Raw genomic sequence first — 8,748 nt, forward strand, 5'->3', positions numbered from 1 at the left:
TCTTGTCAACCGCTATCATCACCAGTCATTGCTGCCTCTCCCCAGGCCATCGATCCATGACTAGCTCAGAATTTTCAGGTCAGACCTTTCAATGATCCACGGGTTTTTAGACGTGATTAGACCCTTCAACCGGCCATTTTTCTCTCTACTTAGTGCAGTCGACCAAGCAAGACGGTCCAAGAGTTTCAAGCATGATTAGCCCCTTCAACCGACCCTAATTAGCTCAGCCGACCATGCGAGACGGTCTAAGGGTTTCAGGCATGATTACCCCTTCAACCGGCCCTTTTCTCTCAGCTCAGCCAACCAGGCGAGACAGTCTAAGGCTTTCGGGCCACATACGACCACTTTCTCTCCACTCAGCCAACCAGGCCAGCTAATCCATTACTAGTATATGGATTTCAAGTCAAACTACCACCAAGTCAATCAAGCTCCAGCTTAAATGCATGGCTCAATCCAGTCAATGCCAATCATAGCAGCAGAATCCACTATTGCAAACTAATAACTTTTATGGGGTCATTCCATCAACTCTTTCGACACAAGTAACTTTTTCGACAAATTCATCTTTATTTCCCCTTCTTTTACCTTTACAGCTTGAGTTTTAGGGGATATGTTAAGAATATATATATTAGATATTATTCTAAGGTTATTTACTTTCTTATGTATTCTAAGGTTTCCTTAATCTACTAGGTTACTTGCCTATCATTCATAGCATATCTATAAATAGAGACTTCTATAATCCTTCATATAATATAGTCTTGCTACAATGTAGTCCATTATATGCTTCCGCTCTCGTCTCTCTCTCTTCTTCAATATATCTCTCCAATATATTTAACATGTATTAATGCCCAACACCCACCATTTATGAACAAAATCACCCAGCATTTATTTTAGTGGGCAGCCAGTATGTATTAATGGCCAGCACCCACAATTTATGAACAAAATCGTTCAACATTTATTTTATTGTTGGCAACGGGTATGTATTTATATTTAATGAATACATTTATTTTATACCTGGCAATCGGTTCCAACGCCCAACATTTACAATCTTAAATGAACAACATTTATTTAATAGCTACCAACGGTCCCAACGCCCAGCATTTCCAAAAAGAAAAAAACTTTCGTGTCTTTTACAAAGCTTATATTTTTCCAAACTTGCGTCTTTGCTCACTGATTTTCACCAATTTCACAAATATTTTGTGTTTTTTCAAGACTCATTGCCTCATTGATTTTTATCTATTTCAACACCATTTTCCTTTATGGATCATATTCTTAAACTCGATAGCTTTGTTTATGATTCTTCCTCTGATGATGAGTTAGAAATAATTTCAGCTTTTGTTACGATAAAAAAACGATTGGATAGTGAATGAGGATTAAGATCACACCATGATTCTGGTCAATGTCGCAATACTATTTGGCGTAATTCTTTGCAAGGTGAACAAAACCTCTTTCACGATTATTTTGCTGAATCGCTAATATATCTTCTAAAAAAATTTCAAAGGAGGTTTCGTATGCGCCATGACCTTTTATCCACATTCATGACGCAATAATAGCTCATGACACGTATTTTATCCAAAGAAGAAATGCTGTTGGAAGGCTTGAACTATCTTCCTTACAAAAGATCACTGCAGCAATTAGGATGCTCGCTTATGGAGTAACGGTAGATTTTATGGATGAAAACTCGTGGATTGGAGAAAGAACCGCAATGGATAGTTTTTTACACTTTATTAAAGCAGTAGTTTTGAATTTTTTTTTGTCCAGTACTTGAGGTCATCAAATTCAGATAATGTTGTTAGATTGCTAGCAGTTGATGAAAGCCGTGGATTTCCACGGATGCTGGGAAGCATTGATTTCATGCGCTGGAAGTGAAAAAATTGTCCAAATGCTTGGAAATGTATGTATTCTAGTCATATTCATAAACCGACCATTATTTTGGAAGTTGTGGGGTCCAACGATCTTTGGATATGGCATGCATTTTTTGGGTTATCAGGGTCTCATAATAATATTAATGTGCTAGGACGGTTTGATATATTTTCCAATCTCGCTGAAAGGCGTGCTCCTCCAATCAACTACTCAGTCAATGGTCACGATTATACAATTAGATACTATCTCGACGATGATATACATCCTTCGTGGCTGACATTCGTAAAACAATTTATGCTCCACAAGAAATTAATAAAGAAAAAAAAAATTGCTGCAGCTCAAGAGTCAACAAGAAAGGATGTAGAACGGGCATTTGGAGTGCTTCAAGCACGATTTGCAATTGTGTGTGGACCTGCACGATTATACCAACCATAAACGCTTAAAGAGATTATGATGACATGCATAATATTGCATAACATGATCGCTGAGAATGAGTGAGATTTATATCTTAAAGCAGATGAATTTGATTATGAGCAAATAAATGATATTCCACTTGAACCCCTGTCACACGAGCATACAATTGAACTTGTGAACTTCATACAAAATCATCATCGTATTAGAGGCTGAGAAACACATTCTCAATTCCAATCAGACCTCAGCGAATATTTATGCAAATTCATAGCCAATCGTAAGAAGTTGTAATCTCTAAATTTGATATGATCACATTGTGTCTAAGCTTTTCTTTGTTATGAAACTTTTATTTTCTCCATTACACTAGAAACGAGTTGCAAGTCAGTAATGATAAGAAATATTTTTCAAAACTTCAGTATTCAAGCAATCAAGCATGCAAGGAAATGATAACTATACAAGCTGAGAATGTATATCCATGGTATTTATCGGCTAGTAATAAGAAGTTAATTAAAATTTATCACAACAGTGATTTCCAATTCTGAACCAAAACCACAAGCTCAATTTCATGATCAAATTATTATCCAAATTTCTATAATTAACAACATATCTATGGCTACAAGGACTGACACTGCAAATCTAATTTAGTTTTGAATTCTAAATTTTCAAAATATAAATCTAAATACATTATTGAAATATGTATGGTTCAAAAGCATATTATCAAGAAAGGAACTCAGCTAGGAAAAAAAAATCTATGATCGATAATATATCTATTAATAGTCTTAATATTTCAACAATACATTTTACATTGATTCAAGAGTGACAACAGAGGCTTGCTGATTCCTATGAACATGAGAGTAGGTAAAGCATATAGAAGCTTAAGATACAAAACATTAGCACTTTTGTTTATCCATATCTACACTTTACATTACACAACTCAAACAAATACTCAAGACTCCAAAATTTCAACCATAATGCAATTTAGTCGAGTCAACAAAATATACTAAAGCTCCAAATTTTCAATCAGAAAATACAATAAAATTAGATATCATGATTAGTTCACTAACCAAGAAATATGTAGGCAAATTGTCCAATGACTAGTTAGTCCTACGCTTCTACATAATGTCCATTTGGAGACATTGAACATATTCATGCTAAATTGATGACAAGTGACTTGTATCCATCATCATAATTTTCCCTTCTTCTTTCTTTTTTGCCTCTTTCCTAAGTTCAATTTCAAGCTTTTGTTTCTTAATACGAATTATCTCTTCCTTTGTCATATCAATATTTTTCTTTCTTTCCTCATACGATATTTTCTTCACTTCTGTTAATTCAGTCAAAACGTCCGTCACAATCTCTTTCTCTCCACAATCTCTACTCTTTATCTCTCTCTCTCTCTCTCTTTCACAGCTTGCTTGCCTATAGGGCTTTCCAAGTTTACAATAACATTTTCATCATCATTGTCTTCCTCTAGATGTATCACAACTCGAGGAGAATAACTCGTAGCAATGGAATTCCTCCTCGACATTGTCTTCAATAGCTTCCATTTCGGCACCATCTTCAACAAGTTCCAACAATTAGGGGTGTCAAGGGGAACCGGAACTGGAACCGGGTGCATATATATATATATAAAATAATATATTTTAATATTATATATATATATATATATATATATATATATATAATGAGAGCAAGAATGAAAACACGGTGCAACGTACGGCTCACTCTTTGTCAAATCGGTGGTCATCATCGAGCAATTTGAAAACTCTCTGACCTCTCTCCCAGATTTGTCAAAACTTTCTTATCAAAAGACTTCCCAAGAAAACCTTGAGAAAATTGACAAATTCCTTTCTGAATTTTCTAGAGATAGTGCTAGTACTTCTGAACAAGACATTAGCACCAACAACCAATCTCTTCCAAATTCAAATTCCTCTCAAGAATCCACTGAGCCAAGTCGGATGACCACCGATTTGACAAAGAGTGAGCCGTACGTTGCACCGTGTTTTCATTCTTGCTCTCATGGTAGCTCTCCCAAATTCTATTCCAAAATTTGTTGCCTTTTTTATCATTCCCTTGAATTGGATTCCTGCTAGTACTGAGCCAAGCCATTACTAGTAGAATGTCTTCTTCTATAGAGAAGTTTGATTTTTTAGTAGATTACTAGATTTCATTTTAGGTTGAGATGGAGTCTCCTTAAAGTCTTGCAACCCCGATTGTAAGAGCGTACAAAAACTTTGGTTTTCACCTAGTGAATCCATGAGAGTATACTACCAAACAACACTATTACAAATGCATATTATATATGAACTGGAAAACAAATAATGTTGATGCATAGTTTTCCGAGATGGTGACGTGGCACGCCTTATAGGTGGTGTTGAGAACTTCGAGGATACATCAAGCTACACACACAAAGAAAAACAGGATTAAAGCCCCTGGTGGTGTCCCGACGGAAAAGCTCCGATGTCTAAGTCAGAATGTGAGGAAGGAGTGTATAAACAATCAAAGTTTATGAGCCAAGATTGCGCTTACCTTTGACTGAAGTTGAGACTTGTATTTATAGGCATGGAGTAGAATTTGTTTCCTGCACATCTCGAGATTCCTATCCCTCAATATATGTTTCGCAGTTATTTGATAAGGTTTAGGATTCTTAACCACTTCGTGATCTTAGTGACCTAAGATCTCGGGGCAAGTAATAAGGTTTTTGTTTGAGTTAGATAACCTTTTGAATTTGAATGGTTACCTATCCCATTTATGTAGGGGTAATTTGTATGTTTACAGCTATCTATGTTGTAGAGAGCTTTTTTAAATGTAAGATAATGATCGCTTGCTTTAGATTGAATACGTGCATATCCTTAGTTGTGAAATGACTGGTTTACCCTCGGCTCTTGACTATTTTGCTCCTGTGGAGTTGAGTCTCGGGTTTAGCGACCGATAACTACCGAGGAGAAGTCTCGGACAATTGTCCGAGACTTCCTCGGTTTTCGCAACCTCCTTGGGTTAAGCTATTTGAGGCCTTGTTGGGTGTGTTGTCTTGTTGAGGTTAGGCTTGGGACCCATTGGGCTTTAAGAGCTCATCCATGACCGAACAATTACCCCAATAGTTACCCCGAAGTGGCTCCAATAATGGCCTACGAGGCCATCCTTGCCCATAATCCCATTGCCGCCACTCCCTTGGCCACAACTCCGATGGATCCTTCTGGTGCTGCTCCTACTACCGTCATCCCAATGGAGTCGGTATCCCTTGTGCACTCTGGTCCCAACATTCAGCAACTCTTAAAGGATGCATATCAATTTTTGGACTCGGACAGCTCAGTCGGAATGGAGCTTGAGGAGAATATGGTGCACAGTAAGGAAGAGGAAGAACGGAGAAGACCTCGAGTCTTGTCTCCGATTGCCAAGGAGAGGTCTCGGGCCCAGGCACTAGCAGCCAAGGCTTTGTCTCGGGCTCTTACACCTGCTGCTGAGGCTGAAGCTACATCTAAGTCTGAGGCCTCCTCAAGTTACTCTCTGGTGAAGCCTTAGAACGTTGACTGGACTGTGGGCAAGCCTCTGTCTAGATTTGGTGGTCAATTGCTAGAGAACCCATTTCAAGCTTTGGTACAACTGGTTCCCCTAGACAGTTTGATGAGCGAGCATGACATCTCTACCAAGGGTATGGCGAAGTCAATGTTGTTCAACCAACTGTGTGTAAGTATCCTTCTTCATGCATACTTTTTATTTTGTAAAGTCATTGTCCTTTTATAACCAAATTTGTTTATCGCAGGGTGCCATGAACTCAATAGTTCTATACTGCTACTTCAAGAAGTTCTGCCAGGAGTCGGCCTCAGAATCCAAGAGCCTTCAAAATAGGCTTGCGGCTTCGGAGGCCGAGAACTCCAAATTGAAGGATACGCTAGCTCAGTAGGATAAAGAGCTTATTCTTCTAGGCCAGCAACAGTCAGTGACCCAAGCTGAGGCTGCACATGCCAAGTCCAGAGTCTTGAATTTATCTTCCGAGTTGCAGATCCTTCGTGCTGAACACTCGAAGCTTCTGGAGGACCACTCCATCATTAAAGAGGATTTACTTCAACTCAAAGAGAAGCATGCAGAAGTTCTAGAGCAGCTGAAGGTTTCTCAAGCCGAGGCTGCCAGCCAAAGGCTAAACTCAAGGAGGCTGACGAGGGTCAGACAGTTGCTGAGGAGCGGCTTAGATTCTTCCGAGGCAAGCATGATGAGAAGAAGCTGCCACTGGAAGAAGCCAAGGCCCGACTTGCCAACTATCTGCAGCAGGTGTAGTTTGCTTCATAGACTCGGGATAATGCTTGGGTAGATGGGATTATCCTTGGTTTCGAGATCTTTCTGTCTTGGGCCAAGGACCTTGCTCGCACAGTGGACCTTGACACCGGGAAGCCTGAGACCATCCCAGTTTCTAATAAAGCTTTGAAACAGCTTATCAGTCTCGAGTCGGATCTGACCTCCATAAGGCTGGGTAGGTTTTACCCAAACCACAGTCTGATTCTGATCCTTCTTCACTAAACATAGCCGAATTCCAGAGTTTGCCAAGAAGAAAACAGAGCAAGAAAGTTTGCAGAAAGCTTGGCATGAATGAGAATGGTGAAAAAATAGAGGAAAAAGCTTTTATAAAGCTTGAGAAGGCCAAACGAAAGGTCCGAAACGGATGAAGATAAGAATATGAGGCACCAAGGGGTGTCTCGAAAAATGTGCGCAATAAGTATGGCGAGAAAAGCGCGCCTTTACAAATCCCGCGTGGCAGTTGACAATCGACAATCGACAATCGAAAACATGTTTATCCCGGCACTGACATGTGGAAAGCTGACGTGCCCTCGATCATGTCAACCGTCTCGGCAAAAAATTGGAGGGAAATTTTTCGCCAAAATTTGAAATTCAAAATTCAAATTTCCCGCTTCGGAGGACTCGGATTTTCACTTAATGAGAGTCTGATCTCGGAAGGCCGATCCATTTATAAACACAAAATTTTTATAGTCTTTCAGACCAGAAAATTGAGGGGTAACTGTTAGGTTATGGATCAGCTCTTAAAGCCCAACGGGCTCCATGCTCGACCTCAGTAAGACAGCACATCTGACAAGGCCTCGAACAACTTAACCCGAGGAGGTTTCAAAAATCGAGGAAGTTTTGGACAAGAGTCCGAGACTACTCCTCGGTAGGTATCAGTCGTCGATCCCGAGACTCAACTCCATGGGAGGAAAATAGTCAAGAGCCGAGGGTAAACTAGTCATTTCACAACTAAGGATATGCACATATTCAATCTAAAGCAAATGATCATTATCTCACATTTAAAAAAGATCTCTACAGCATAGATAGCTGTCAACATACAAATTACCCCTACATAAACGGGATAAGTAATCATTCAAATTCAAAAGGTTATCTAACTCAAATAAAAACCTTATCACTTGTCCCGGGATCTTCGGTTACTAAGATCACGAAGTGGTTAAAAATTCCTACCTTTATCAAATAACTGCAAAGCATATATTGAGGGATAGGAATCCTGAGACGTAAGGGAAACAAATTCTACTCCGTGCCTATAAATACAAGTCTCAACTTCAATCAAAGGTAAGCGCAATCTTGGCTCAGAAACTTTGATTGTTTATATACTCCTTCCTCACATTCTGACTTAGGCATCGGAGCTTCCCCTCTAAGACACCACCAGGGGCTCTAATCCTATTTTTCTTTGTGTGTGTAGCCTAACGTATCCTCGAAGTTCTTAACACTCCCTACAAGGTGTGCCACGTCACCATCTCTGTAAACTGTGCATCAACAAATAATACATACGAAATACAACGTACGTCAAATCAAATTATAAGAAGCTAAAAAAGCAAAAATGTGACATGGAAAACAAAGAATAGATTGACACATGAATTATTTTGTTAATCAATTTGATAACAACCAAATGAATTACAAGATTGCATGCTAAAACACTTTTAACTAGTAAATTCATTGTCTAATGTTTTCATGCTTTTCATCAAGTGAAAACATATTTGTCCCGACAATTAAGATTAAAATGACACGTTTTCCACAAGAATACAAAGAAAAATGACAATGGCACAATGCTTTGGCATGAAATTGCAAATAAATAAATAAAACATTTCTAACCATTTTCTATCAATATTTTGTCATCACAAATTACCCTTCAAAGGGTACAAAGGAGAAGTGGAGAATAAACTGAATTATGAATTAATATTGTGTTCTTAAATTGCGATTATGGAGGAAGGGGAGGTGCCAATTGAGCTATCTCAAGACAACCAATATGTTTAAATTGAATAAAGACAATTTCATGGCATAGAATTAAAACATCAAAACTCCAACCAAAACCGCCAGAGTAGCAAATACCCAATCTATTATGTTTACTTAAAAAAAAAAAAAAAAAAAGGGAAACTTCACTGAAGACCCTCGAACTTCCACCTGTTTTGAAATACCCTCCCTAAACTTTAAAATATCTCAATTTAGTCTCCTAAACTTTCA

At 38.5% G+C, this 8,748-nt stretch overlaps 1 pseudogene; it reads left to right on the forward strand.

The window, feature by feature from the left end:
• The first annotated feature begins 1,421 nt into the window (after window positions 1-1,421).
• LOC148586412 (uncharacterized) lies at window positions 1,422-2,358 on the forward strand (annotated as a pseudogene).
• Window positions 2,359-8,748: the final 6,390 nt, after the last annotated feature.

The sequence above is a fragment of the Corylus avellana genome, chromosome 4 (assembly GCF_965113065.1).
Source record: "Corylus avellana chromosome 4, dhCorAvel1.hap1.2, whole genome shotgun sequence".
Taxonomy (NCBI): Eukaryota; Viridiplantae; Streptophyta; class Magnoliopsida; order Fagales; family Betulaceae; genus Corylus; species Corylus avellana.